Source organism: Carassius auratus, unplaced genomic scaffold, assembly GCF_003368295.1.
Source record: "Carassius auratus strain Wakin unplaced genomic scaffold, ASM336829v1 scaf_tig00010961, whole genome shotgun sequence".
Classification (NCBI taxonomy): domain Eukaryota; kingdom Metazoa; phylum Chordata; class Actinopteri; order Cypriniformes; family Cyprinidae; genus Carassius; species Carassius auratus.
In genome coordinates, this window is record NW_020524157.1 from 27887 (window position 1) to 43564 (window position 15678).

A 15678-nucleotide genomic window follows, 5' to 3' on the forward strand; every position below is an offset into this window, starting at 1 on the left:
TCTTGTGAAGAAAAAACATAAAAGATATAAAGAATTGTCATTTTTAAATAAAGTGACTTTATGCTTAAAGTAATTACAAACTCTGTCAATGGGGTCATAAAAATTTATCGTGTTTTCAATATAAATATAGCAGTGGTAATTGTGATCATGCAAACTATTATTGTTATTTTATTTTTTTTATAAAGGCTGAAAGAGTTGTCAAAGCTTGGTGTAGGTGAAACTGAAGTCTTGCGACTGCTGGATTTTCTACATCAAGCGACTGTATTTATGCTTCAAAAGTCATAATTTGTGCAGATTATCATGCTGAACCAAAACATCTAAAACTCATAAACTTTTATTAGTCACATAGCTTATTTTCTGCAATAAATCTTAAGCCAATGGAAAACAAATCCTTGATGCAAACTTCTGAGATGGCATATAAAAATATGTAATCACTGCACTGCTATATTCACCTTAGTTGCTTGGATGCTGCAATTACAGGATCTTCCAGCAGGGGCTCTCTGATAAATCTGCATCCTTTTTGTGAACTTTTTTTGAAACAGGAAGTTAGGAAGGGAAACATTAAAGGCCTTCAGAGTTCACAAAACCCATTCAAAGTCAGTCAATGGCAAACACTTCCATCTCCATAAAGATTGTTTTGTCAAATTGTGGAACAGATGCTAGCTTCAGTGCTAATAAAAGATGAACTAAAGTCTGCAAAAGTCTAATTCAGATTCTTTTGGATCTTTAAACTCAAACATTTGACGTAAGTCAGAGGTGAGTGGCATTTTACCAAATAGCAACTTCGTTTCTTGTGTGCTAATGCTCGCTTGATGTATAGTTTTATTAATTGCTGTCTGATTAGTTACATAATGCAAAGTTGAATTAACATTCATCCATGAGTGCATTTCTCACAAGTCTTTGACATGCCAGATCACTTTACATTGCTTTAATGATGTAGACAAAGTGAAATATGAACTTGAGAAGTGGTGGAAGTAATTATGAGACGAACATACACTTTTTATGAATGCATTCGAATACGGTTTTCATGAGTGCCAAGCGTACCAAGCCTTTAGCTGAGAGAGTAACTCAAATATTAATTTGGACCGCAGGCGATTTAGAATTGAGCAAAGACTGTTATTTTCATCAGTTTGGTTGCTGTTGCATTACATTTCCCTCAAATGTCCAAACATATGTCGCATGCAATCTTTAAAACAGCCATTCAAGTTCTTGGAGTGCAAAGGCTTTCGCCAAACCTCAGCGATGCCTCGTGCACAGATGAGCTGATCCCGTGGGCTTTTCCCTCAACATTGACCAGATCCTCATCATTTTCTGAATGTATCTCTGAACCAGCATGCAGCGCTGCAAATGCCAAGGGCAGGCGAATGTCATGAAGCGTTAGATTATCCAGGCAAACACATCCTAATTGGAGAAATGCTTGAAGTTCTCATTCTCTGACTTATTATGGATCAGGACACAGGGTTGAATCTGGTGCCCTCAGCGGTGCCACGAGCAAATGAGACATTCTCTCATTAGCAGGAAAAACGCAACAGTATGTTTCCCGTCTTCGCCTTGAATGCTGAAGCAACAAGGCTTGTATTTGCATTTCGTGCACTCATCAAGAACAAACATGCCAAACTCATACACAAATCCAGTGCCAAGTGTGCTTTCAGCAAGCATAGCATGGCACAGATATGACAGTCTTTCCCTGTGATGTAGCGTGATGACTGCAAAGCCAGTCAGGTTCTCCTTGGAAGCCCAAGGGTGCAAATTGTGGAACGCTTTTGAATCACGTTCAGAAAGTCTCAAGAGAACATACTTTGGTTATAAAGTGTGCTTTCTGCAATGGTAGGCTAAAATTCGGAGATCTCAGAAAGATGGATTAAATCAGCTGTGAACTTCGTGAATTATTATGGATCCTACATCATACAGTTTTTCAGTTGTTATGTTAGCAGATAATGTTAGTTTATTAATATAATATTCAAAAATAATAATAATAATCATTACGTTATATAAAATAATTTAAGGAATATTATGTATATTGTATGTTAGTAAATTATTAAGGCTCTTCTATTCATCAAGGCTGCATTAAGCTTTTTGATCAAAAATATATGTAAAATATTATTTTAATTTAAATAACTATTTTCTATATAAATTTCATTTATGAAGTAATCTATTTGATGAAAAAGTTGATTACAAATTCTTTACATCAGTCCAGTTTCACATCATGTTGTACTTGTCACTGTATAAGGGATAATTATAATATAATTATATATATAAATATATATATATTATTAATATTATGTGGGTTGATTACAATAGGAAAGATGTAGTTTTGCTGCATTTTTCTTCAATATTGTTGTCATTTAAAAGTTAAAATATCTAAACATCCTTTAAACATGATTAATTTATTCATTATGTAGTGCTTATTTTATCTTCACACATCTTGAAATAACTAAATTGTTCTTCCTCCAAGAGCACACTGGTTTTCTTTTCCTCCTCTTGTTAAATAGAAATCGGTTTGTGGCTAAAACAAGAACAGTGATTTTCTTAACAAGCGATTTATCAAAACCTGAGAAGAGATGCAGAAATAACTTTGTTTTCAGTGTAAAAAGGTTTAACCCCAGCGCAGCGTGAAAGCTGCAGACTTTCTCAGGTCTGTGTTAGCGTCACTGGAGGAGATGCTGTTTAAGTGTGTGCAGCTCTGACAGGAGTAATTAGCACAACAGTGAACTCTGAGAGCAGGAAGACCAGCGCTGGCTCCGCCGCCGATCCTCCAGAGACACACACTGACAGACAGGAGCGAGCCACAGCCACTGCAGACACATGGGGTTAGGTCTGTTTTCATGTATAATGGACTCTGTGCATTGAATACCTAATTGCAACTAAAATCTAAGCAATTTTTTTTTAGTCACATTTCTAACAACTGTTGATCACAAGTAATTATATAGAGTGCAGCAGTCGGTTTCAGAATTAAAAATCCCATTCATTTTCTCCATAGGGGAATTGATTTTTAACAACAACAACTCATAAACTTTTAAAGACAGACCTGCTTTGAGCTCTGAGGCTGTGAATCGATGCTATATGCCATGGTTCCTCAATTAGTTTTCGCCGAGGACTGAATTCTGCCAACAATACCAAGCCAAGGGCCACTGACCTATATATACACATATAGATTAATATTATTATTATTACTATTATTATATTATTGTTGCTTTTGTTAAAATAATCAAAAGATTGGCACAAGAAAAATATTCTGATTTTTCCTCCCAGTAGTGTTTTATTCAAACAATTATGTAATGTTTTGCATTTAGATACAGAAGAACTTTGCTGTTGAATATTAAAAGCAAATGAACAAACACAGAAATCTGGATCTCCATGTCTGCCGTGCAAATCAACTGTTCCTGCCAACATTCATCTCCAGACTTGATCTCTTCTCACCACTTTCCCTAAGGTAATTATTTGCTTTATTCAATGTTAAACATGTCTAATGTGAGTTTGAATATTATTTTGATCTCTATAGCCATATCGATATATATATTACATTTATATATATTTTACATTTATATTTTTATATATTTTTCCAATACTTTTTAATTTGATTATTTCCCTCATTAAATCTGTAAACAGTCTCGTACCATTTTATTTTATTTTATTTTATTTATACGTTTATTATTTAAAGTAATAAGTGATTCTTATTGGTTCATGACTTATGGCGCTTTTACAAATTAAAAAAAAAGGAAAATTCATGGGAAAAAACATACTTCCAAATCCATCACCACTGGACAAAAGAGGCAGGCACTGTTACACTCTATTATATTATTATTGTACAGAATATAGTACATATCACTATACGATATTATTTAAAAATAAAGGCTCCAAATTGAGATTTCCACTGCAATGCCAGAGAAGAACCTTTTTGGTTCCTCAAAGAATCGTCCAGTGAACAGTTTTTAAGATCTTTTATGGAATTGAAAGTTTGCATGGATGTTAAAGATTCACCAATGCCACTGAAGACCCTTTATTTTATTTTAAGAGTATTAACATAACTAATATTTTAGTAATGAGTTCCAGAAGCTTGAAATACGTTCAGCTTGAATGTGGATTGTATCAATAATGACTTGTTTTGTTGTGTGACAGTTTCTTATTAGATTTTATTTTGTGCTTAATTAACTTGGAAAAGCTTGTTTCTCCACTGATGGTACTCTGTAGGTTCAGACACAACATGCATCCTCGCTAAATTAATTTTGCAAGCTTAATTTTAAATGCATTTATTCATATTATAGGTTATGTTGTACCAGTGGATTACTGTCTCTATAAACATCTGGAAACTGACTTTGTCGATGCTTAAATAAATTCCATACTTTCTATACATTATGGTGGGTTCAATAAAGGAACTGTCCTTATGATATGACTTTAATGCAGTATTATTTGTTGTACAGTAGCCCAAACAAAGTCTAATTTGCTCAAGTACTGAAGGATACTATGATCTGCTCTGTAGTACGAGTGCTGCTGTAAGTGGGCAAGCTCTCAGCGCGGAGTGGCTCCTCTCCAGATGGAGAAGAGGGGTTTGGATTAGAGGCCGAGTCGCGTGGGATGTGAGAAATGAGACGCTTCTCTACATGTTGCATGTTGATATCTCAACAGCTTTAACTGAGTCACGATACTGATGCGATTACATGGTGCTGATGTTTCCTTTATCCAAAAAGCGTAAGTAAATGCAACAGTTGACCAAAGTGCTCTACAAAAACAGAAAAAGACACTTGAGATAATATGCTATAAAAGAGTGTTTATTTATTGACAGATTAGGAAAAATAAATTGTCATTGTGTAGAAAGGCAAATGAAATATAAAGCCAATTCTAAAATGTTAAAATACTATAAAAGCCATAGATGGAGAATTTTTTAACTGAGATGGGCTTTTAGTACATTTTTCTTATTTTATTTTAGTCCCCTTATTACTTGCAATTGTAAATAAGTCAGTTTAGAGTTTCAGTACATTACATTAGAGCTTCAGTGGAATTGTATTGCATTATTTATTAAACAATCAATTTGTTAGAAAATTTTCACTACTGTTTAAAATTTTGGGGTTGGTTAGATGTTTTTATTTGATAAAAAAACAGGAAAAATGGGAAATATTATAACAGTGATGCATTTCAAACAGATATGCGCAGAGAATGAGATGACTGAAAGCAAACCTGTATATTTTCTTTATTTTACAAAAGCACAATGTTGATATTGCGAGTAAAAAAGTAGACTCTACAGATTTAAATTATGTATCATTGTTATATGTATGATCAAACATGATTTTAAGTCATTTTTCCTATTATCATTAAAATCTGCATACATTTTTACTCTTCAAAGTGTCATGTGATCTTTCAAAAATCATTATAAAATGCTGATTTGCTGCCCAAGAAACATTTCTGATTATTATGTGGAAATTCTAACCAACTCCACACTTTTGAACCATCGGCAGATTTCATTCTTTCATAGATACTTGGCAACAAACTCAATATGCTATGTTTTATACTTTAAGTAGTTGATAAGTCTATTTCTGGTTCATTCTCAAAGCTTTGTTTTTACCAGGATCAAAATAGAGAATCGCACCATGTTTTCACTTATGATTTCACCAGTAAAGTGAACTTCTAACCTTCTGCTTCCAAAGTAAAGTCCCGGGTGCTGCATGCAGACAGATGTTTGTGCTGAAAGTCCCTGATGTCCAGCACTGGCCGGGGTAAGGAGGCAGTTCCTCTGAGCTCATTTAGCCACGGGTTTGTCTGGATCAAAAGCTATTACTACTGCCAAGCCTTGCCGAGCATTACTGCTAAAGCGAAGTGACAACAATGTCCCTGGGGAAGGGTGACCGTGGAGGGCAAAGAGAGGAGGGCAGGGTTATCCAGCCAATGAGAGCGCAAAAAGACTCTCATTTCCTCTGCTCTCTCCCTTAGTGGAATATAACCAGAGAAGGATAATTGCTAAATTTAACTGCTTCCCTTATTACATGCCGGAGAGCTGCTTCTCTCGGCAGTATTGAGGAGATGGTAGACAGTGGTAAATGACAAATCTGTTCAGCTTATTAACTTTAAACTCCAAACTTTTACACAGCACTTATACAGAAACGCTCTTGTAAGCTGAACAGTGAAGAGAAGCAAAAATATCATTTTTCTCTTAGGATATTGAGTATATCGTGTTAGGTCAAACGCTGAAGAGAAAGGTGTGATACGATTCTACAAAACTGCTTTTTAGGAAAATATGAAAGAATGAATGAATGGAGTAAAAACAATATTTACTCAGAAAGTAGAAAGACTAAATAAATGTATGCATTTAGCAGACGCTTTTATCCAAAGTGACTTACAGTGCATTCAGGCTAACATTTTTAACCTTTTGTGCTGCTAACGCAAGGCTAATGCTAACCACTGAGCCACAGAATCACTAGAGTACAAACTAAAGACTAAAGTAGAAAGACTGAAATATTTTCTTATTAAAATATAATTAATTTTCTCATAAACTAACTAATAATAGTGTAATTCTGGACTCATTTTTGTTTTATTTCTCCAGTGACTTTATGAAAAGGAAATAAGCATCTTTTTTAAGCATGACAATCCATTCTTCCAAGCATGTGTTTTTTTTTTTTTTTTTTTTTTTAAATAACTAGTCTACACCATATATTTTGATTTGACATTTGTAGTACTCCAGATCGTCTGGAGTGTTGAAAGTGCTGACCAATCACTGTAGTCTGGCCAACACCTAAACTCTGTCGGACAATGTCACGAACACAAGCCCAAACTACAGTCTAAAGGCCAGAAGTGTTGAGCTGCTGTTCTCTGACCTCACAGTCTGCAGATCAACAGAGTTTTAATGAGGTTTCACTGAAGGCTTCGCCGGCCCGAGGAAAACATGACTGAGCTTCACAGCCAAGAGACCGGCAGAAAAACAATTACATTCACTGTAACAACAGTTTTTAAAATTAATCATTAAGAAGAGTCATAGGTTACATTAAAAACTCGAAGGACCACAGTTTAGTCTAAATATTAATTAACTGTCATTTTAATCTTTACCTATCTATCTTTCTAAGAAAACTAGGTTTTATCCAATGCTCCGCAAGTTTAAATGTTGAAAAGTACAGGTCAGAATGTGTATGTTGTTTCATTTTAACATAAATACATCTATTAAATATTTTCATTTTAATTTCTCCAAACTTATTTGAAGCATTAAAGTAGACACTTTATTTGCATTAAATATACTTTTGTTTATATATAAAATAACTTTTGTAAATTTAATTTGTAGACATTCAAATTGACCATGTTTACCGTGCTTCTTAATAAGCTGCATGGCAAATTTTGTAAAACATTACTTTTTTTTCTTCTATTTTTTCAGTTTTCAATATCTCTTCCCTTATATTGGCGAGAGAGTACATTGAAATCTTGCCGTTTTCTTTAGCAGAAGATCTGCATTCATATATTTGTAGTTCATTTATTGTGTTCTTGGCAGTCGTGGAGAACAGCCGAATAAATTGTATGATGATTTTTTTGTTCTCTCCGTCGAAGACAAGTGCTAAAATCATTGCATAATGCTCATAAAGCAAAGCTCCCTGTAAAACACTTGCATAAAACACCGGCACCAGCGGCTCACTTTCACATGGCTTGTGATTATTTTAATGCCCAAGTTTTAAGAGTTTGGCACAGGCATAACAACAACAACAACAAAAAATTCAGTGTTTGACATTTTTGTTGTCCTGTGTCGGTCTTGGTTCAGAGTGCTGGAGCGAGTCTCACTAGACGACCTGACGAGGCCGGTTTAATGAAGCTCTTTAAACTTCAGAGCCCCGGTTGTATTTCTGCATTAGAACACTAAATGTTTCTCATTTCTCTTTTCTGACAGTCAAATCTCAAAGGAAAATTAAATCAATAGCTTATGAAGGCTTCGTGAAAGCCAACACAACTCATGTGTATACTTTTGCCTTTTATCTCAAAAGAAACCTTTGCGACTCAACACAAGTTTGTCAAAGAAAATAGGTCATTGTGAGTAACTCTCGACCGTTCTTGAAAGATAAAAGATACGAGTCCACAGTGTTTTAGAGAATAGTCAGCATAAATAGAGCCGATCAGAATGAAAGATTCCTTTTAATCGGGAATAAATGCACCTCAAACCTCTTCAGACTTTGTTTATTTGAACCTGTAGCTTTCCAAACTAAAAGCTCTCCTGTTTGAAGCAGTTACATTACAATAAAGCTATCATTAAAAAAGTAAGCCGTGTATAATCTACAGCACTCAACTGCATCACAAGCCCAAGTTGGTTTCAATGATGTACTTAAGCATATGATGTTTTTGGGAAATGCTATTTTCTCTAAAATGACTCTTATTCATTCGTTTGTTTGTTTATTTGTTTAAAAATGATTTTTTGGGACACACACACAATTCCTATATATATATATAATATGTTTTATATATTTATTTACTTAGTCTACTTACAGTTCAAGGTTGCAGTATAGTGTAAATGTAGTATAAATGCTATTAAAATGTATTAATTGAACTGTTTAACTGAGCAGAGGATGAACAGAACAATATAATTAAAAAAACTGAGAAAGCTGCAGATATGAGTGGTGCAGCTGATATCATGCCATTGTTTTCGATCTAAATGCATCCTCAGGTCAAGCACGTTTAGGTGTGTTATATATGGACGGTCAAGGGTCTGACCTGCTCATTAGTTTGGCTGCTTTTCTTGATCGAAAAACACTGAGTGTCTGCGCCACTAATGATGAGACTCCATCACTCGCTGTCGGTGGAAGTCGAAGGGTGGAATTGAAGCAATTGAAACTGAAAGCAGCTGTACACTACACTTCATTTTGCCCAAGGACACTTGATGTTCGTAGTACAACCTCAATGAATTGCAATCGAATGAACTCCAATGCCCTTTCTAGACTCAAGGTGGAAAAACCTAACATCCTAATAGCACTGTGACTGAGTTAATAATGTCGTGCATATTGTAGTATTTGATTATGGAATATCTGTGGATGTTGATTGAGATTTGTGAATCTGTATTGACTGAAAAAACAATCTGATGTCATGTGGGTCTTAGTCTCCATGCATTATAGAAGTAAAATGGGTTACAAACATAATTTCTAAAAATTCAAAATTATGTACAATTTCACATTTCATATTATTAAACACTTAAAATACAGTATTTGTCATGGATTAAATATCATTTTTTAAGGGGTTGCAAACAGAATTTTATACAGTATTAAATGTAAAAAAAAAAAGTATATATATATATATGCAAAAAACATAATTTGTGAGTCGAATTTTACACTTCAAAAATTGTTGCAATAAAATAAGTGCAATTGCAAATTGGCTTATGTATTGTAGTGATTGTTGCAACAGTTTATGAATAAAGACCAACAACTTATAATAGCATCTCTCGCTATTTTTCCATCTCCTTTCCTATCATCAATTTTCATTAGCAGTTTCTTTTTTTAAGGGAGAGAGAGCTTTTCTAAAGCTTGTGTATCATTACAAAAACTCTCCTCGTCTCCCCAACAACTTCTCTTCTATTGGACTTAATTGCATTGTTCAGTAAAGTGGCAATCAATCATCCTCACACGTCAGTACAGTACCTGTCACACCAGCCAGCCATGAAACAGAGGAGGACACCGTCTAGAGTTTGTTCGGGATAAACATTTTCTTCTGCCATTTGGACTGTCAGTGAAGATTGAGAGCAGTTTAGCTGGAGAGTTTGGAAAATGTATTAGACGTCCGTCTTCATTCTTTCGGTAGATCTGCATGTGTATGCTTTGTCGTTACTGTTGAGACGCTGAATATATAATACTCTCATTTAAAGCTGGAAATTGAGAAATAGTCTTTTATATACAACATTTAGTAAGGAAATGTAATGTTGCACTCACCATTGTTTGTTTAGGACCCTGATGCGATTACAACAGGTCAGAGCAATTTAACAACAGCTTTAAAGCAATGCATTAAAATGAGGACAGCAGTGTCCAAGTAAACACACAGAGAGTGGTTAGTTTAAAATATTATTTTAATTCATTAAAAAAGTCAGTCAACGTTTAACGCTGTTGCCTGAGAATTTGTTCATTTCAGAGTAATTTCACTCAAATAAATAAAATAGTCATGATGTTATGTTAAAGTCGAGAGGAACTGAGGAGATTGTTAATGGGGATGCAAACTAGTAACCTTTCAGCAAAGTGATTTTTAAATGTTATTATATTTATGTTCGTCAAGTCTAAACATAAATCCAAAAGCAAAACATGCTAAAATAACTATTTTAAGGAGCGGAAATGCAAGTGAGCCAATGATTATACTGGTAATATCCTGTCAATTTCATTTTAAAAGTGTTTTTTATTTATTTTTTATTTTTTTAATAGTAATGATAATTAGAGGCAAAAAATAAATACATTTGTTGTTTGAAAAAAAATATGTATATATATATATATAATTGTTTTTTTTTTTTTTTTTTTTTTTTTTTTAGGGATGTAATGGTTCACAACATTCACGGTTTGGTTCGATACGATACACTGATGTCACTGTTCGGTTCGGTACGTTTTAGATACAGCAAAATGTAAAAACATATCAACTTTTCAGAATGCAGCAAGCGCACCGCGGGTCATGTGACAAGAACTAACCAATCAGCTTCATCCTTTCCCGTAACAACGTTGAAAGCTCAGCCAAGATGTAGGAACAGCTGATCTTAATATATGTGTATATATATATATATATATATATATATATATATATATATATATATATATATATATATATATATATATATATATATATTTACATATAGTCTTTTATTATTATAATTTTTTTTTATGTTTTAAAAAAAAAAATCACATCAGTGGTGTTTTTTTTCACCCCTGATAAGTTTGCATCCCTCCAAGCACACATTAGTTATTGGGTTTTTGGCCTTGTAGATGCAGTAACACATCCCAACATCACAATAGTTTAATTCCTTATAAAATAAAAGCCCTCAAATAATTATAATCGGGATTTAAATGATTATATTATTAATTAGGATGTTGCAGAATTATAATACCATCATATTGTTTTTCCAATTACCATTTACATTTTCTGAGCAGTCTTGAGGAAGGCAGATGAAACTGAATAAGCTCAGAGCTTTGAAATGAGACTCATCTTCATGATTTGATTAATGAGGCAGTGATGTGTCTGCTTCATGAGATTGCCATCTCACCGTGATGGGCTGTTCATTTCCAAAGGAAGCCCTTCCTGATCGGACTGGACTCTACCTGTCATTACACCGTATCTGTGTCATCGGCTCAAAGAACAATTACTGCTCATTTTCTCAGCCCTTCTTCATCTCCGTCACTCCACATTTACATATTCATCATCTTGGCTATTTCTCTCATTTCATATTCAAATTCTCAAGGCCAAAGAAGGTTTTTAGAGTGAGTGTAAAGATTTTTAGTTTGGTTTCAGCATGGATGAAACAGAAGGTCTTACAAATTGCTTCTGAAATGGCAAAAGTGGTTAAATACCTGTATATAGTTTCATAGAATTGAGTCAAAATAATTTGTATTGTTTAACACAATATTAGTAACATTTTTTTTTTTTTTTATTGATTGACTTTTTAGGGGCATAAATATTTTGCTTTCTTTATTGAATTATTTATTTATTTATTTATTGACTGTGACAAATCGAATCAATATTTATCTTATATATATATATATATATATTTCTTTTTTTTTTTTTTTTTTTTTTTTTGGATGGGGTGGATGGGAATTATTTATTTATTTATTTTTTCTTTAAGTGGAAATATTTTGCTGTGTTTTCATAGTATGGTAACTTATGGTTGCACATTTAATAATAATAATAATAATTAGTAGTAGACATAATAGTAGTATTTTATATTTATATTTGTTTATTTAGATAAATTTGTAGTTATTATTTCTGTGTGCATAAATAAGAGTTCCCTCTGTGCTTGCTTTTCTGAATCTGTTTCCTATCTTGTTTGTCCTCTGGAGATGAGAGATTTTCTCAGCTTCTCTCGAGTCTTCACTGCAGCTTGTTCGACTAATTGAATATTCAATAAGCGTTTAGAGCGCTTGGCAAGGTGTGCATTGATCGAAATCATCCAGGAACCAGCAGCCCTTCAGCCCGACCACAGAGATCCTCTAGTCTGTTGTTGGTGTTACAGAAAGGTCATGGATGTGTTTATATTTTGTAGCATCTTTTAATTATATTTACTATGGGTTTTTTTTCTCTCTCAGATACTCAAACGTGTTAATATGACTTTTTATGCACTACTTTATAGTAGTAGTGTGCTAAAACAAATGCATGCAGTCAGAAGATGTTCAGAGAGTAAATCAGGACAAATCGAATGCCAGAAAACATCATCTCTGCTTTTCTAATAAGTGTTATTTTTTTAGTTTTTAACATGAAGACTGCTTTTGTTTGTCGTCCTCTGGGAGAAACCGCATTACCTCAAAAAACATTTTATCCTGGCTATAGTAGAAGTTTTTTTTTCCAATCCTCTTATCGTGCTTGAGTTTCTGTCTTTCAGCGGGCAAAGACATTTTTCCCTGAAGTCTGTGCAATCTTTTGACAAAGGAATATATGACTTAAATGTTATTTCATAGGAATGTTATAATTTAAGAGGAATAAACATAAGTTATTTTTGTTGGGAGGCCGTTATTCCTTTTAAATCGCAATGTTTTCATCTGTAAAGACTGCAGTAAATTGCCATTTCGGCTTTTTTCTCCCTCAGACTCTGGTAGCATTGAATAGTCTTTTAATAATGTCTAGCCCTTTTGTTGTTCTATGCTATTTTTCCATTGGTTTCTCTTCTGTTTCTTCTCATTAGCATTTTAGAGGATATTATTCTGATGGAAGTGGAGCCAAATGTACCTAAGATGGCAATTCCAAAAATATTTTGATTTGATTGCCTTGGTGCACTTTTGAATGGAGGAATTATGAAGGAATAAAGTTATTCGACTTCAGCAACCTTGTCCGTCTGGCGGTCGCTGGAGCGTTTTATTTTATTCTCCTTTTATTGTTCATTGCTCATTAGTCTTGATTTAATTTTCATATCCAGTGCTCACAAAGTCAAATTAAATAGTGGTGCGGTCTCTCTCGTGCTTCCTCGCTCGCTTTTGTCCAGTGAGATGTTAAAGTGTTGAATTCTGGGAAAGGAAAGCACTGTGAGTATTGTCATGGATCAGCGACTACACTGTGTATATCGTCTGTTTCATTTCTTAAACAATACTTCAGCCGAAAATGAAAACCCTCTGTCACTTTTGATTGAGCCTGTCTTTCAAGCTTCTTATTTAAAAAATAATAAAGATAAATAAATTTAGCCCACTGTATGAAATGAAAACTTATAGTATTGCACTTGAGTTAAATGGTCTGCTGTTATTGTACTGTGGTAATTATTATTATTATTATTATTTTATATATAAATGTATTGATTTTTAACAAGACTATTAAGATTATAACTAGAAAAAAAAAAAAAAAAAAAAAAAAATATATATATATATATATATATTCAGTCTGTATATTCATATTAAATCAAAATGTATTATTAAAAACTACTGCTTTAATAATGTGGTTATGCAGGCTATGTATGTTTGTATGCATGTATGATTTTAATTAATTTAATTACTTATTCATATTTTTTTTATTAATAAAGGGCAGGTAAATAAAATTTAGCATACAGGTAAATAAAATGTATACTTGTATGTATGTGTAAAAGATATCAGGTAATTAAATTACTAACAATAATAAAATAATATTAATTAAAATAATATTTATTATTATTTTAAGCAATTTTAGGAGAGAAATGGCTTTACAATTGAATGTATTATAATTTAATTTAAAGGGAAAAAAGCTGTATTCATAAGTTAATATAAAAGAATAAAAGTTAATTGTGATTACCGGTAGTATATGTTGACCGATCCTATGAAATAAGAAGAAATCTGGAGAAATCATTGATCTGTATGTAATAATCAGCCGCTGTGTTTTGTATGATATCTACAGTACATGCATGTTTGCTGAACTACTACTTTTGATGCACATTGCATTTCACTCCTTGTAGACGTAATGTGAATATATGAATCTGAAAGTATTTTTTTGCCAGATTGAGATAAAAACGTTGCTTTGTGTGTGTCTTTTGTCTGATGTGAGAAGTAAGGGCAGACTTTTCGTGAGTAGAGAGGAAGCAAACAAACAGTTCAGAGGATTGTGGGTATTCAAGAATCGCTGGGACTGCATCGTGTGTAAATGGTCAAGTAAGGGTCAAGGGTATTTCATGTCACAGTCTCTACCCACTTTCGCCGTTTTGCCTCTGAAACCTCGACACACGGAAGGATGAAAGGCGAAAACACGAGGCTAAACGCATTTCAGACTGTTGGAAGGTCACCGCTGCGATCTGCCAATGTGACTGTATCATTAATCACTGAATGATTCCTACAGCAGACATCCCACTATCTCTTTCAGCTGTGATCACACACACACACACACACACACAGCCGATTAGCCATTTTTACACAGCGTGCCGAGTTGTCGAGGTTATCTGCTACAAGGTTATTTAAGTGCATCCTGCATGTCAATGCTTTATAGTTGGGTGGTCGTGTGCATGTTTCTCGAGCGGTGACAGATGCACTCCAGGCGTGCTGTCGGTGGTTTGCATTGCTTCGGCTGAGATGAGACGTGTTGTCAGGTCACCTTGAGAGTATGCTTTTGTCTAATACGTGTGCATTTCAACACCCTGGTGTCTGACAAACATAGAAAACACTGCAGGCTTTGAATATCTGCATCTCTGAATACGAATGAGATGCTTTGTGAACGTATGACTTAATAGATCTGAATTACGAGTACTGACGGTGTTTTGTCCAGTTCTCTGGAGGTATGTTCATCCATCATATCCTCCTCATTTGGACACAAAAATAGATAATACAATAAGCCAGTCGAGGCTGCGAGTAAATTATTTTAGAACAGTTAAAGGGTGTTGTGAGACACAGCACAAATTAGGATTCCTGAAACCACGAAAATCACTTCAAAAATGTCCTCGAGTGATTACTGTTGTCAGTGCATTCAATAAATACATAAATAATAATAATTATTATTATTTCCACTATTATTATTATTATTTATAAATTGAATACAATTAAATTACATTATTGTGTATATATATATATATATATATATATATATATATATATATATATATATATATATATATATAATTTTATTTATATATATTTTTATTTTTTATTATTATTATTTATTTTTTTATTTTTTTATTTTTTTGAAAGTCTTTATTGAAAGTCAAGGAATAAGCCATGAAATTATTTGATATAAAATACAACAAAGTATATTATTGAACAGTAATAAATAAATAAATAAAAACAGAGTAGAATTGTGAAATATTATTGCAATTTAAAATGATGGTTTTCTATTTGAACATCTTTTTTAAAAGTAAAATATTACAAAATTTCAGCTTTCCATTGCAAGAATACATTACATTTTAAAACATATTAATATATGGAACAGTTATTTTCAATTGTAATTATATTTCACTTTTTTTTTTTTTTACTGTATTTTTGATCAAATAAATGCAGTCTTTAACAGCATACACACAATGTATACATTTATTTGTTATTATTTGTTATTCTTGATTTATTTATAGCAATGTACAAGACTTTAATTTTGCTCTGATATGCATGTTTC

At 33.1% G+C, this 15678-nt stretch overlaps 1 long non-coding RNA gene across 1 annotated transcript; it reads left to right on the plus strand.

Annotated features, from left to right (window-relative positions):
* Positions 1-562: 562 nt before the first annotated feature.
* LOC113072907 (uncharacterized) lies at positions 563-5234 on the plus strand. Its single transcript, XR_003280404.1, has 3 exons — positions 563-756; positions 3294-3433; positions 4481-5234. It is a non-coding gene; the product is annotated as an uncharacterized LOC113072907 (long non-coding RNA).
* Positions 5235-15678: the final 10444 nt, after the last annotated feature.